Here is a 17,200-nt window from a genome sequence, read left to right on the forward strand (position 1 = left end):
AGTTGAATAAGACAGTTAAACCACTGATCTCATACAAATTCTTGCAATTGAAAGTAACTTGTACTCCTTGGTCCCTCATTGAACATCCATTAAATATTTTTGTCAGACATTGTGCAAAACCATACTGAAGCCATAAAGAGTACATGCCTTTTTTTTAAACCCAGATTTTCTTTTTTTTTTTTTTTTAGTGTTTGTTTATTTTGAGAGACAGAGCAAACAAGCGAGCTTGAACAGGGTAGGGGCAAAGAGAGGGAGAGAGAATCCCAAGCAGGCTCTGCATTATGCAGTGTGGAGCTTGAGACAGGGCCTGATACAAGCAAGTATGAGAAAATGATGTGAGCTGAAATCAAGAGTCTGATGCTCAACTGACCAAGTAACCTAGGTGCCTTATCAACCCAGTTTTCAAGATTATTTCACTGACTTTTGTACTTAACCTTCAGCCTCAAAACTTCCAGGAGGATAGGGGCACCTGGGTGGCTCAGTCGGTTAAGCAGCCAACTTCGGCTCAGGTCATGATTTCGCGTTCCATGAGTTCGAGCCCCGCATCAGGCTCTGTGCTGACAGCTCAGAGCCTGGATCCTGTTTCAGATTCTGTGTCTCCCTCTCCCTGACCCTCCCCTGTTCATGCTCTGTCTCTCTCTGTCTCAAAAGTAAATAAACTTTAAAAAAAAAATAAAAATAAAAATAAACTTCCAGGAGGATAGGAGCATAATAAGCAATCTATAGTCTGGGATAGTGAATTAATGGAATTTTTGGAAATAGTGAATAATGGGAATTTGTACCTTACAGATAACATACTCAGTGACAAAGCATCCATCTCAAGTATGACTAAATATTAATAAATCTCAATCTGAATAGAAAATCAAAGAAGCAAACAATTCTCTTATGCAAATAGCAGCAATTTATTGTGCAGTTAGAAAATAACGATCTCTAAAAATAAATGTTTGTAACAAACTATCTCATGCATATAAGTAGATCAACACAACAATTTATTCCATATTCCTTTGAGTCTTGCTGACAGACCTAATACACAGATAAGATTTCTTCTCTAAGAGTTATCTTCATTTGTTTTATTTTGTGTTAGTGCTAAGGTCATATTGTTATTGAAATAATAGATATCTGAGATTCCTGTAATATATATTTTCTTTATTCTGGAAGTTGATTCTGAAAAGTGAATATCCCAAAACTTTCTGATAGGATAATAAATCAGATACCTCCTGTTAAATGAAAGAGTGGAGTCACGGTATTTTAGACTTGGAGATCTCTTTCATATTGACATCAATTTCCCTGCCTCTTTCACTCATTCATTGAACATTTACTGGACATTGTTTTTTATTTGCCAGGACTTACACTGAGCATTATAAATATAGTATTGAGTAGAAACAGTTATAATCCCTGAAGGTATAGTATGGTGGGGAAAGCAGAATTTAATCAGGTAATTATACAAGTGGAAGTAAGTCCTCTTTGTGGCAAGTGCTCTGAAGGAGAGGAATATGCAGGTGCAGTAGGTGGCTGTGTCTTAGTCAGGAGTCAGTAGTGTTTCTCTGAGGAAGAAATGGTTTGAGTAGAAAGCCTTCCATTAGGTGGTGCCCTGCCTTCACTGACAAATGAATGTATTGAGGATTTTCGAGGAGAGTGGTATGAGTTTCTGCCACTAAAGAGGGCCCAGAGTTGTGAATTAATTCTGACAATGGAAGTCTGTTAGTGTCATTTCCATACCCTAAAAATCTTAGAAAAAGCCATACATTGATAAAGATTTTCCTACTCTTATAAAGTACAGCCTATATTTTTATGTGCCTTTTCCAGGTAGAGATTTTCTCTCTCTCTCTTTTTTCAATATATCAAGATAAATAAGGCTGAAGCATGAAGATCATGGTGATTGTGCCAGATAATGGAAGCCTGATGGATAAACTAGAATGTAGAATTTCAAAGAGGATATTAAAGGCTAACCTGGAAACACGTTCTGAGAGGATAAAATGGAAGCTGAGCAATTATTCTCAGCCTTCACTGCAGATAAAATAAAAGGAAATGAGTCAAAATTACATCACTTTTATTTTAAGAAGATAGCATGCATTACCAAGGTACATATGCAGTGCCTAGAAATCATTAAACATATGTGTCTGCAACAGAAAGGATCGTATCTCCCCAGAACTATTCTTCCCTCCTTGTCTCTCCCATTTTTCCTTAATGGTCTACCAGCCTCAGGATCACTCCAGGTCAAAAACACAGACACTGTCAATGGCATTACTACATGGAATCAATGGCCAAGCCCTACCAATTCTACTTCAAGAATAACACTCATAGAAAGACAGATACCACATGTTTTCACTCTTATGTGGATCCTGAGAAACTTAACAGAAACCCATGGAGGAAGGGAAGGACAAAAAAAAAAGAGGTTAGAGTGGGAGAGAGCCAAAGCATAAGAGACTCTTAAAAACTGAGAACAAACTGAGGGTTGATGGTGGGTGGGAGGGAGGGGAGGGTGGGGGATGGGTATTGAGGAGGGCACCTTTTGGGATGAGCACTTGGTGTTGTATGGAAACCAATTTGACAGTAAATTTCATATATTGAAAAAAAAAAGAATAACACTCATAGTTTACCACCCTTATCCTAATTCAGGTCTGCAGTATATCTCACATAGAGTATTTTAATAGACTTTTAAGTGGTCTGTTGGAGCTCAGACTGTCATTCCTGGCATCCATATTGCATTCTGTAAACAGTGTTCTTTCCTTAAAGAACATCCACATGCGTGGATTTCTTTCACAGACTTTAGTTGGCAGACAATAGGGAATTGTCCAAAGTTTTAAAACCCTTTAGTGTATAATTCACAGTTTCTCTCAAGAACTATTTGTAACAACTTGTATTGTTTTTATCTCATTATGATCTATTCCTATAATGCATTTAATGAATTTTTAATAAATGTTTATTGAGCAGCTACTATATGGTAGTAATTAGAGATACAAAAGTAGAAAAGAAAGTTCTTTGTCAATACTCAGTGAATAAATATAAGCAAATTTTGTATTTTATCGTTCAGCAAGCTATGAAAACATATCATGAGAGAGAAGAGCAATTCTAGTCTAATACATTCTGTGATGTTCCTTCTTTTGAGTTTCCTGTTATAAGTATACCAGAAACTGCTGAAATTCTTTAAGGGACATTTGGATATAAAGGTAATGACTACAGTAGTTTACATTTGCAATTACTTCCCCGTGTTGTCTCTGACTTTGAACATGACTTAATTGTTTATGACAAATTACTGTATCGTTGTTATCTCATAACAACAATGCATTCTGATGATGCTTCCTTTTGAGGACCTCAAGGCATTTTTAAATGGCATTATTTAATACGATTTACATCTAGCCTCTTTTATAGATGTACGTATGCACGTTTTGCAAATAAAGAGGTGACATTGTTTCTTCTTTGGCTTTTGGCCTCATTTGAGAAAGTTCACATTAAATTTGCTATATTAAATAAATGCCAAGTATTTAATATAAGAGATACTAGATTTGTACTGACAAATTTAGCTTAGTTTGAAGTTCACGACTGATCAGGTTTAAATATGAAAACAAAGGTATGTATATATGTACAAACACATAGCAGACTGAAAAGGTGCTTAAACTCAAAGTAAGTGAATCTGATCCTTCTTTCATGTGACTGTTTATAAGCAAACCTATGAACAAATGATTTGTGGAATTTCCCATATAAGTTGGAATTGAAATTCACATCTCTTGCTTGCAAGATATTCTATATTACTGGGGAAGACCTCAAAGTAAAGGAGTGACGTGATCTCTTCCACTATCCTGCCCCTACCCCCATGGCAACATGATTTAATGCAGAGGGTATGGATTTCAATCCAGGCAGACCTGAATTTGAGTCCACTGTTTCTGTTCCTTAGCACTGGGACTTTTTTTTCAATGGGTAACTCTACGTCTCAGTCTGTTTTGGAAAATTTTCAGTGTTTTTGAAGAGTCACAATGTCCACTTGAAAGTTCTGATGTGTTGAGATGAAAGTTTGTAAAGCCCTTAACAAGTACTCGGCACTTAAAGTAAACATCTCTTTCTAGCCTTCTTTCTGCTGTGCTTGTGTAAATCAGAGCTCATTTTGGAAATACTTATCCACCTAACATTTTAGCCAGATAAAATATTCTCCTCTTTCTTCCAGCCTCCAACAGTTTTCAATTCAAGCTGAGATAAGCAAATGGAAATGGAAGGGCAAAGGGCAAGGTCAGATCTATAAGGATAAACACAGAATAAAAATCTAAATACACAGTGCTTTTCCCCATTCCTTAGATAATGTGCAAACCATTTCAGGAAGTTACACTGACTTCTTTGGTCACAGATATGCCATCAGGTCTCTACAACAGAAGTGCTCAAGTGAAGCGAACAGGTGATATTGATAAAGGTTTCCAAAGCACTGAAGAAATCGCTTCAGAGCAGCTCCCATGTTGGGTTAATGTAGCACAAATTTAACAAAATAAGAAAACTAGGACATAGCTCATGTAAGTCTGTAATTGCTTTGAGCTTCACCACAAGATTGTTGATCATATCAAAAAATATACTTTATTTTCTTTCTAAACGCTTCTCTCTCTCTCTTTCTCTGTCTCTGTTTATCTGTCTCTCTCTCCTGCACTTGACTGATAGATTCCAAAGACAGAAATACTAATGATTCTGACAGAGTTAAATCTGAATATATTACTTTCTCATATTTGCTATAGTTACGATATGGACAAGTGTTTTCATTTCCATTCATTTATTTATCTTTTGCTAACTTAATTGGTTTGAATTACAGAAAGATATGGTCGCTGAATACATGATCATATTGAGCATTTGCTTAGTGTCAGTCAGGCACTGAAGAGATCAAGGACATAGTCCATGTATTTGGTAAAATTGCAGGCTAACTGGGGAGACTGGAGTAACAAATCTCAAAGAAGCAATGGGATTTTTATAACGAATGTCTCCATGCCACGAGCTAGAGGAGCTTGAAGACCAAAGTGACTATGCTTCTGAGGTGGATTAATTAGGTCAACGAAGCTGACACCTCCCATTCTCTTCCTAATTTTGGAGGGGAGAGAGAGATTTGCTAGGAAGTCACTCTCGAGTATTGTAGGGGGGACATAGTGAGTAAAGGGAAGAGAAAGGCATTTCATGAAGAATATGCGGAGCATGTACGAAACCCATAGAAAGCAAGTGACTAAGTATTTGGTGGACTGTGGGAAGTTTACAACAGTTGGTGAGTGGACAGTGGTGGAGAGACATTTATATGCATCCCTGACAGCGATATTTGTGAAAAGCTGTTTATACTGTCCGCTTTACTTCCTTGTCCCTTTTTTCTGTCTCAGCTCACTTCCATCAGGCTTTCATTCAAGCTGCTCCACTGAAACCAAATCTGCCAAGATTATTAACGATCTCAAAGTTGCCAAGTCTTATCGTTACTTCTCCTCCTCATCCAACTTTTTGACCAAATATCTTCCTCTTAAAAGCAATTTTTCAGTTGGCTTTCAGGATGCACACACTCCACGGTCTCCTTCTACATACATCTGCAGCCTGCCTTCTACATTTCATTCTACTTGTCTGGTTCCCCCATGTCCTCCTGACTCCAAATATTGGAGTTCCCCAGAGCTAGTCCTTGACCATCTTCTCTACTCAGTCATTACTTATTACCTAGGAAGTCTCTTTCTGCTTTATGATATTTAACTTAGGTACTCATAAATCACATACTTACAGATGATTTCCTAAACCCCATACCCAGTCCAGAGTTGTAACTTTAACTGCCTACTATGGATGTGGATTTGAATATCTAAATAACATAGCAGAAATATCACATCAAAAGGCAACCATTGGCATACTTCTCCCTGTTACAGACATATGAATGTGAACATGCATACATGAATGCACACACATGCACACACATGCACACATGCACACACATGCACAAAACCGTGTCCCTCCCCTGGTTTAAACAACTGTAGTGAATGATGATCAGATCAGAGCCCTAGGCATCACACTTGGCTTATTGTTCCTTTATACACTATTTGGTGTCGATTAACAGTATCTTGAATTCAGCCATTTATCATCAGTTCCACTATTACCAACCTAGTCACACAAATTTTTGCCATATATATCTTGCAGTAAAAACAATAAAAAAAATCAGTATAGACCCTATTGTATATGCATATATATGTATTTAATTGCATGTGTATAATTAGCTAATTATAAATATATATTTCTAATTGTATATAATTGCTATATTATTACATTGACAATGAAGTGAATAGGATTTTAACACATTTTATTAAAGTAGTATAGAAAGTATTCTTGCTCATAGTAAAAGTCCTGTTAATACTTTAGTGGCAGCCATTTCACTAACGTAGCTTCATTATACCTTGGTTTACCATTCTGAATTTAGAACTAGGCTTTATACCATAGACTATTCTGATCCTATTTGTGGTTGCTGCTGTAACTCCAAACGTTGTTTTTTAAAAAGATTGTAATTGTGTAAATGCATGTTTGACTGAGTTTCTTCCATTATGTTCTCCAGATTTATCAATTTTATCCACCAGTTGTGAATTTTTGCTGAAATTAGCATGCTAAATGTCAACTTCCCTTGTGAAATCAGTTATTCTTGCAAACTAATCACAAAAAGTTGCATGTTAATGTTTTTTAGCACACAAATTCAAAACAGACAACCTCTTAGAATATTTGTAAGGTAGTTTAAAAATTCTATTTCTGGGGTTTTAAATAGTATAGGTAACAGGGTTTTTGTGATACATTTAACAATTTTCAATAACAAAATCCTGTTAAATAAAGATGTTTGCAAATATCCATTTCCAGGATGCTCTCTCTCTGAAGCATGCATTAAAAAAATAATTCCAATATAGCTAACATACAGTGTTATGTTAGTATTGGGTGTACAGTATAGTGATTCATTAATTCTGTACGGTACTCAGTGCTCATCATGGGAAATGTACTCTTAATCCCCTTCACCTGTTTTAACCATTTCCCCACTCTCTGCACATTTAGTAACAACCAGTTTGTTCTCTATAATTGAAAGTCTGTTTTTTGGTTTGTCTTTTTTCTTCTTTCATTTATATTGTTTCTTAAATTCTACGTGTGAGTGAAATCATATGGTATCTGTCTTTCTCTGACTCATTTCACTTAGCATTATACCCTCTAAGTCCATCATGTTGATGTACATGGCAAGATTCCATTCATTTTTATGGCTGAGTAATATTCCTGTGTGCGTGTGTGTGTGTGTGTGTGTGTGTGTGTGTGTGTGTGAGACATCTTCTTTATCCATTCATCTACCAGTTGACACTTGGGCTGCTTCCATAATGTGGCTGTTGTAAATAAAGCCGCAATAAACATAAGGGTGCATATATCTTTTCAAATTAGTGTTTTCATATATTTGGGGTAAATACTAGTAGTGGAATTACTAGATCATATGGTAATTCTCTTTTTAATTATTTGAGAAACCTTCATACCAGCACACATTTTTTTTAAATTTGTTACTGTATCACTCACTGTAAACATAATGTTTACCTTGAAAAGACAAATTAATCATCTTTCCCCTGAAATGTCTTTTAATAGGTCAATACTAATGGTCACTTCTTACATGAAAGGACTCATATTTGACACACAAATCTTTTGGAAATAAAAAGAAATGTTTAGCTCCTCTTTACATTTCATAACTTTTTTAAGTGCTTGGACACAAAGTGATAAATGAACTTTTGTGAGATGAATAAAATGTTCACAGGCTCATCCCATCTCCTTATGAAATAGAATAAAAAGTCTAAAACTGAATGGAAGATTTATATTAGATGTAAAGGCATATAAATTGCATTATGTAGCAAGACACTGAAGCATACAAACACGTAAGGGAGCAAATAGGGACCCCAGGAATGCTACACTATTGAAGGAAATTGAAGGAAAGCAGGATTGTGTCTACACCTGGGGATCTGACCATTGGAACACATTAGAGCACTGGTGTCAGTCTACATTGCAAATAAGGGTAAAGCTTTTTTTTTTTTTTCTTAAAGTTAGTGTTATAAATGGAAGTTCTAATAGTTTCTTTCGCAAACATTTTTATTTATATGTGTCCTTGGCCATATACACAGTAAATTACTTACTCTTTCTCTCTATCCTTTACACATCATCCTTGTTTTTCATAATATCATTTTTAGAGTTTATATCTGTGTGTCTGTTATTTCTTTCTTTTACTATCAGGATACAGGTTCCATAGGAGCAAGATTCTCAGCTCCCTTATTCTCAGCACTACTCTCATTACCTAAAACAGTACCTGTGTGAGGTAACAGAAAAAAAATATATATATATATACACATATATGTATAAATATACATATACATATATGTGTATATATGTCTAATATATATGTCATATATATATATATATATAAATCCATTCCTGGTTCCTGGCACAGAGCTCCTAAAACCCTTGTTAATTTCCTTCTTAAGTGCTGAGAGCACTAAGAACATCTCTTGCTCTAATCTTTGCTCTTTGACCTCATCCCAGACACAAATCTCCTAAAACCCTTATAAATTTCCAAAGCGATGAGTGATAAGTTGTCTCCTGCTTGTTAATGAGGTAGCTTTTGGAAAGCACCTAAGAGTGGAAGCTGGCTGTCAGTGGAACCAAGTATGTGATTGGAGGCTTAGAATTTTCAGTCCAACCCCCTGACCTCTGGGTTGAATAAATGCCCAGTGGCCAATGATTTAATCAATCATAGCTAAGCAAAGAAATGCTCAAAATGCTCAAAGGACTGAACTTGAAGAACTTCTGGATTTGTGAACGTGGAAAAGTGCTGGGAGAGTGGCTTCCCCACAAAGGTCATGAAAGCTCTGAAGCCCTTCCCACATACCTTGCCCTATGCATCATTTCCATCTGGATGTTCACCAGTATTCTTTATCATAACCTTTTATAATACACTGGAAAATGTAAACAAAACGTTTTGCTGAGTTATCTGAGCCACTTGATCAAGTTAATCAAACCCAAGGTGGAGGGGTAGTCCCTGGAACTTCTGATCTATAGCTGGTGGGTCAGAAGCACAGGTGAAATCTGGGATTGCAAGTAGCATCTGAAGTGGGAAGAGAGGCAGTATTATAGGACTGAGCGCTTAACCAGTGCAACTTGACCCTATTTCCAGGTAGATAGTGTCAGAATTGAGTTGCCCTATAGGCCACCCAGCTTTTATCATGGAGAATGGCTTAGTGTGGGGAAAACCTCTATACATATAGTGATGAAGTGTCAGAGGTGACATTTGTGAGGCTTGTGTCCTGTGTAATGAGTGAGGAGTTACTGAAGAGAAAGACTCTTGGATACAAAACTGTGTTTTTCCAACTAAGTCTGGTTTGGAATGAGTGTTCATTAAACATTGAGTTAATAGGCTGAAGGAGTTAGTAAAATTCTTTCAAGACTTTTCTTTGCTAATAGGGCAGTGGGACTTATATTTTATTTGTTCTTTTGAAGACCAACATTAGTGATAAAATGTAAATATTCAATTTAGTGTTTTATTTTAATTTTGCTTGAATCATAGTGGAGATAAAAGTTTTTTTTAAAAAATAGAGAATACATTTTTAAGTGCCCCCCTCCCTGACATAAACACACATATTGGAACTTATAATAGTTCTCAAAGTTTTGGCTTCTGTCTAAAGTAAGATAAAGATTCTCACCTCATTAATAAATATTAGATTGAGATTTTATCTTATCCAAGCTGAGGTTTAGTAGCATGAAATCATTATAAACATATTTTAAAGGTATCTTGCTAGCGATCATTGTTTAGTACATGGACCTAAAAGTTTCCAATAGGCATATCTTGAGAATATAATTAAAAGAATATCTATGGGGAAAAGTGACTCCACCAATAAAATGAGTCTTTATTCCATTGGCCATATGTTCCCACAGCTAGGTAACTTCAGGAAACCGAAGATGGCACAAGTTTACTGTAATTTAATACCAGAGATGAGATGAGCTAGTTAAGAAATTCTCCTTTTCAAGGATATCATTGCCCACAGTTCTGCCCCCTTTCTTTGCAGAAGCACAGGGTCCCTTCTGCCATGGTTGTGGATGCTAAGGGAGGAATGAGTTTAGAGGCAAGAGGGGCTCAGTCTGGCACAGCTCAGCACCATCTGCTCACTCTTGGATTCCACAGATGTTCTATACCAGAAAACTGTGTACGTTAAGGATTAACATGCTCAGTGGGCACTCAGAGCCCCACCCAGTGGAACATCTCTGTGGGTAGGCTGTGGCAGGGTGACAGGGAAGGCACCCCCCCCCCCCCCCTGCTGGGACTGATGCTGGGCCCTGATGCTGGGAGACTTTGAGAGGAAAGGACTCTCCTGCTTCCTTGAACAGCCCACTTTGCCAAATAGCGCATCTGAGTGACTGGAGCTAAGAAGCAAATTGCACACCATGGAGAGAGTAAAGTATGGTGGATTGAGCATTGGACAAAGAGTCCAAAAGATTTGGCCACTGTTCCTGGCTCTGTCGCTGACTCCTTTTGTGACCTTGAGGAGGTCATACAACTTCTCTGTGTCTTTGGTTTTTTTCTTTCTAAAAGCCACCAGTCTTTCTTATTCTTTCTGTATTCTTATTATTATTCTCAGAAGGATTTTTTTCTGTATCTATTTGACTTTCAGATATGTAAACTTTCCAGAATGTCTTGGGGGTTTGATAAACCCCATGGATTATCATAAAAAATATATTTAAATAGCTAGCTTCATAATTATGTTAAAACTGGTTTTAGTGTACTCTCATTTCAAAAAGCTTTCTTTAAAAGGAATATAGCAAACCATCTATCCTGTTTTTTTGATAATGCTAAATGGTGGGATATTTAGTACCCTAAAGCATAAATATATGGATAAAATGAAAAATGATTATCTTTTATTTTCATTATAAATGGATCATTTTTACTAGTTATTCATCATTCTTAATTTTTACTATGTATAAGTATGCCATGAAGTACAAAGAAAGCAATCAATATAGTCCATTTTCTCAACTGGTTATATTTGGGTGCTGTATCAAAACATGTCCTAAGAGAATACCCTGCTCATCATCCCTGACCATTCAATTTACATTTTCTTACATGTACATGACAGCGTTCTAGTTACTGCTTTAGTTATGGTGCAAGATTTAAAGGGTGGCCAGAATTTGAGAAATTTGAGAAATTTGATCATGACTTGCCTGGACTGTGAGGCTTGAAAATGAGGTTCCTACTAAAAGCCCTTCCTGCATTGTTCTGGTGAGTCATGTATGGAATAAATTAACGTTTGCAGTAGAGAAGTGATGGAGGAAAGAATAACGTTGACTCTGATTCTAGCCTACGTCACATATCTGACCGATTGGTTGGTAATTCTGCACACAACTAATTAGGAAAGCAATAGAAACTGTCTTGGGAGAGAGAACAGCTGAAGTATAAAAGCATGTATTTTTTTTTAAAGTTTATTTATTTATTTTGAAAGAAAGAGTGTATGTGAGCCAGAGAGGGGCAGAGGGAGAGAGGGGATGGGGGGATCCTAAGCAGGCTCCATGCTGTCAGCTTAGAACCCAACCTGGGGATGGATCTCACAAACCATGAGATCATGACCTGAGCTGAAACCAAGAGTCGGATGCTTAACTGACTGGGACACCCAGGCACACCAAGAACATGCATTTTTAAACAGAGTTTATATCTTGACTCTGTCATGTAGTTGCTGTGTGATATTGGCACTTTAACCAACAATCCTTGCACTTTACCTTTTTGTTGGTAAATTGAGAATAAATAGTATCCCAGCTCCATAAAGCTTTGTGTGACAGTTGAATGAGAAAATGCGTGAAAGTGCTTAGCATAGTGTTACCTAGTGATTAGCTTTGCTGTGCTTGTTGTTAGATGGCTGGAAGATTCCTTTACTGACTCCTTACAAGACCTTGTCTAAGAGCGATTCATTGATTAAGCACCTATTGTAATGTCTTAGGATGGGTTCCCACAGAAGTAAATGCTGAGATACAGATTGAGTGTAAGCCATTGATTTGGTAAATGATCCCTGAAATACCAGTAGGAGTGGAGAAATTACAGAAGGGAAGACAGGCAATGTGGGGTATGTTAATGAGCAGGTTACCTTTACAGGCAGTTGAGGCTCATTCGCATTGTTGAACTCTAGTAGATCTTAGGGAATGCTCCCTCAGAGGTATGCCTCCCGAGAAGTGAGGATGTTAAGGTATTACCCCTTAGTTCTTTTCTCTCACTGGAAGAGGGATGATGATTGGGGCATTCATCCTGCTCAGTTTTGTCAGGAGGAGATTGTAGGAGGGCACTTTGGTGAGCACAGAGTTGCAAGTAAAGAGCAGGTATAGACTTAGCATCATATAATGTCATGCTGAGGCCGCACATACTATGGATCATAGATGTGTTAATTCATTGAGGGGATACCTTCTACAATGAATACATATGTGTGTGTGTGTGTGTGTGTGTGTGTGTGTGTGTACACATACATAATATCTATATAATGAATAATGAATATATATATATTACATCATCATGTTATACACTTTAGATATCTTACAATCTTGTCATTTATACCTCAATAAAACTGAAAAAAATAAGTACCTGCACCTCCATCCATCCCCTTCCCCATTGGCAAAAACCCCTCCCCACCCCTGGATTGGCACATTTGTTATAATCAGTGAACCTACATTGACAAATTAATAGCAGCCAGTCTACAGTTTACATTAGGGTTCACTCTTGGTATTATACATTCCATGAGTTTGGAAAAATGATGGTGGAATTCAGGGCAGGATGCTTCCAAATATGCCACTTTGGCATGTTGATTATTTTCAATTACATTTACATAAGAAACAGCTGATCTAAGAATGCTCTGACCTCCTGTCCCCCTAAAGGCAGGAAATAAATCTCCAACATAGGAAATAAACCTCCCTCTACCAGGAAGAAACAAGACATTCTTACTGCCAGAGATAGGTATTCAGGGCCAAGAAGGCTATATAAACAAATCTTGTTACTTCTGTATTAATTTACTACCCCAAGCACAAACTTCTTTGTCTTGTCAATTGTTCATGAATTTCTCATTTCTTTGTCTACAAGGTATAAAAGCAAACTTCTTTGTTCACTTCTTTGAATCTCATATTTCTATGAGCTCCCTTACATGCAAATTAAATTTTTTTTCCTGTTAATCTGTCTTATGTCAATTAATTATTAGACCAGCCATAGAATTTAGAAGGGAAGAAAGGAAAACTCTTCTGTCCCTACAATGATATGTATCCAGAATTATAGTATCATACGGAATAGGTTCACGAGCCTAAGAATTCTGTATGCCTGCTTTTCATCCTTCTTTCTTCACTAATATATAATGTATAATAAACTATATATTATATACTAATACTTCTACTATATATAATATATAATACATAATTACATATAATATATGCTAATATATTCTATATATAGTGAAACAATGGATACATTGTCTCCATTATATGTAATGAATAGTATATCATATAATATTAGCATATATTTTACTAATATATAATATATACTGTGTATGTTTTACTGTTTCCATGGTTTCACCTTTTTCAGCATATCATATAGTTGGAATCACAGAATATAGCCTTTCCAGAGTAGCTTCTTTCACTCAGGAATATGCATTTAAGTTTCTTCCTTGTCTTTTCATGGCTTGACAGCTCATTTCTTTTTAGGACTGAAAAATATTCTTTGTCTGGATATCATAGTTTATTTATCCATTCACCTACTAAAGGACATCTTGGTTGCTTCCAAGTTTTGGCAATTATGAGTAAAGCTGCTATAAACATCCATGTGCCGGGTTTTGTTTAGACATCGGTTTTCAACATTTTGGGTAAATACCAAGGAGCACAATTGCTGGATCATATGGTAAGAGTATGTTTCGTTTTGTAAGGAGATCACCAAACTGTCTTCCCAAGTGGCTGTGTCGTTTGGCATCCCAGTCGCAGTGAATGTGAGGTCCTGTTGTTCTGCATTCTTGCCAGCATTTGGTGCTGTCAATATTCTGGATTTTCTTTATTCTACTAGATATGTAGTGCTTTTGAATTGTTCTTTTTATTTTGCATTTCCCTCATGACCTGTGATGTGGAATATCTTTTCAAATGCATATTTTTCATCTGTGTAACTTCTTTCATGAGGTATCTGTATCTGTTAAGGTCTTTGGCTCATTTTTTAATTGGGTTGTTTTCTTACTGTTGAGTTTTAAGAGTCCTTTGCATATTTTGTGTAATAACCCTTTACCAGATAAATATTTTACATATATTTTCTTTTGGTCATTTAATTTTTACATCAATCTTATGGAGTAGATTTTTAATAATATCTACTTTATATGGATGAGAGAAAGACAGCCCAGAGATTTATTTTATATTTCTTTTCTCAAGATCCTGCAGTTAAAAGTTGGCAGAGATGGGACTTGAATTCATGTCTATACCCTGGTCATTAAAATGAAGTAAAACTTATTTCCCAGCTTCTATTCTACAACTATTTTTAACATCTCTTAAAAAATAATTTAAATAAATACAATTAAACATTATCACTCTTTAAAATGATATTTACAGATACATTTTCAATATGTGAATATCTGCCTCTTGATAAAGATGCACTTTGAAAATATTCAATTAAATATAATTTTTAAACAAGATTTTTTAAAGTCTTAGGAGGAGGAAATAAAAATAAATAGAATCTATGAACTGAAAGTCCTGAGAATGCAAGAACACAATTTTATGTGCTTATAGCAATTAAAAGAGGTTAACAGAAAGGCATTTAAATACAAAATCACATTTTAATATGACTGGAGGGGCATCTGTGTGCAGTTGGTGAATGGGAGCCAATGGTGATTAATAAGTGGTGCCATGATCCTTGAACGTATGGTCCCACTTCAATATAGCAAACAATCAAGGTTCAATATCAGCTGTGTTTGCTTGTTTAAAAAAAAAAAAAACTAATTAGATTCACAGCATAAAGCAGCTTAGTGTTAGAGCCCAAGATGTTTAGGAAAATACAGTGGTGGAGGTGAGGCATGGTCACTGTGTGCTTTTCAGCTCTGCTCATTCAGTCTGGAAAACAAAACAGTAGGACGGTGTGTCTCTGGATATGGAAGAATCTGTTAAGTATATGAAAAATAGAGAAAAGCACAGGATGACCTCTTTCTATAGAATTGTGTTGATCAGGATGGTCAGATACGAGCATCATAGGCTGCAGGGTGGACCTTAAATATGTTATGTAGCATCTGCAATAAAGGACTGGGGATAATTCCTTTATCAGGATTGGATGAGGACTCAGGCAGAGCGTGGAGATGGGCATCCCTCTATCCCCCTTTGCATAAGACAGTCCTGGAGTAATTATAAATTGTATGCCCTTTCACTTTTATCTGTGTCCCAGTTAGAATTACAATTAAAAGCTCACCCTACATAAAAAGAACATAGAACAGTGCCTGGAGCAAGTAAGTGATCAATGAACATTAGCTTGTTTTTATTAAAGTTATTTCTAGTATTATTATTATTATTATTATTATATTAAAACTATAACATTTTTATATACTATGGATTTTCAGCATATCCTAGAAGTTAAGTAAAACTGATACTTATTTAACTTTTTACATTTATTCATGATTTACAGGGCCTTTAAATTGAGGATGAGATACATTTCTATTCAGATGTGCTGTGTTGAACCCTTAGTTTGGTGTGGATGGATGAGCTATGCATTTACACAATCAGATTTCAGATCTTAGTAGATTCTTTGTGACTTGGACCCAGTGCAGACATGACTGGGGAGTCAATAAAACTTATGACTGATGTCTGTCAACAGCTTTTCTTCTTGTTTTACATTAATATTGTGGCTTGTGGGATACATATAATCTCATTCCACTTGAAATATATTTATTTTCAGTGTTGTGTTGTTAAAACCAGATTTGAAAGAGGTGTAGAGATAGCCAGTCTTTATGAATGCTTCAATTAAACCCCTTAATATGTTATAGTAAGATTTATGCTTCACGTATAGACAAGTGTCAAGAAACTGTAAGCTCCTCAATGGTTTGGTTTGCTTTGGTTTGGTTTCCTGTTCATGTGTATTGTCCCAGAATCTGTCACATTACAAGGCTTGTTGGCATACTGCACATCGTGCATGTGCGCCCCCCCCCCCCCCACACACACACGCACACACCCACTGAATATATCTTTGAAAAGCCAATAACATTTGAGCTGGAAACAAGTGACTTAAATCAGAATAGGGAAGAGCCTCTTACCTGTGAATTGAGAGAAAAGAATTTTAAATAAAAGACTTGAAACTGTTGTCCAAAGAACCTTTTTTGGAGCATTGTGAGATAAACCATAAAAGTCACAATAATAATCATAAATAATTTAATAAAATATCTCCCAAAAGAAAGAAGAGAGGACTGTCACACAACCAAAGTTTAGTGTGTGTGTGTGTGTGTGTGTGTGTACATACACACACACACACACACACACAGAACCTGCAAATTCTTGGGTGCTCCACTTATTGAGCTATAACTGATTCTCTTCACCTTCAGTCTAGGCTAAAGGAAATTCAGGAGATTCTGTACAAAATGAACACTTTTGTTAATCACTTTGCAACCATGTAGGAGCAAGTAGAAGCTCAAAGGGCTTGGAAGAAGCAATCAATGAGGGCTAGAAGGAGAGGATATTGTCATGCTAGGTATTTTATGTTCCTTTCATTTTACCTTTGGGGTGTACTCATGTCTATTGAAGTCTTGCATTTATCCTGTGTCTGCCTCACCACTTCATGTTGGGGTATTTAAAAGGCAAATAATGTGTCTCTTTATTTCAATTATCTGCAGGTCAATTGATGCCATAGACAAGGAATTGCACTTGTGCTTCATCCACAGTTGGACTTTATTTAGATAATCATATCCTAGGCCTTGAGCCTGAGTTGATAGTATAATGAGATGATTATTTGGGGTGCTTTGCAAGGAGTAAGTATATTTTGCATTTGTGGGAAATTTAAATACTTTGTGGTCACTTGGAAGATTTTAATGGATTAAAAATGTTGTTGTTGTTGCTGCTGTGTTGGCTCATCCTCCCACTGACACATGGTATCTAATACTTCTACTTTTAAATCTGAGCTAGCCCTGTGACTTGCATTACCAGTATAATATTGCAGAAGTAGCATTCTGGGATATCCTAGCCTAGGTAATAA

Source organism: Panthera tigris, chromosome E2 (genome assembly GCF_018350195.1).
Source record: "Panthera tigris isolate Pti1 chromosome E2, P.tigris_Pti1_mat1.1, whole genome shotgun sequence".
In the NCBI taxonomy this organism is placed as follows: Eukaryota; Metazoa; Chordata; class Mammalia; order Carnivora; family Felidae; genus Panthera; species Panthera tigris.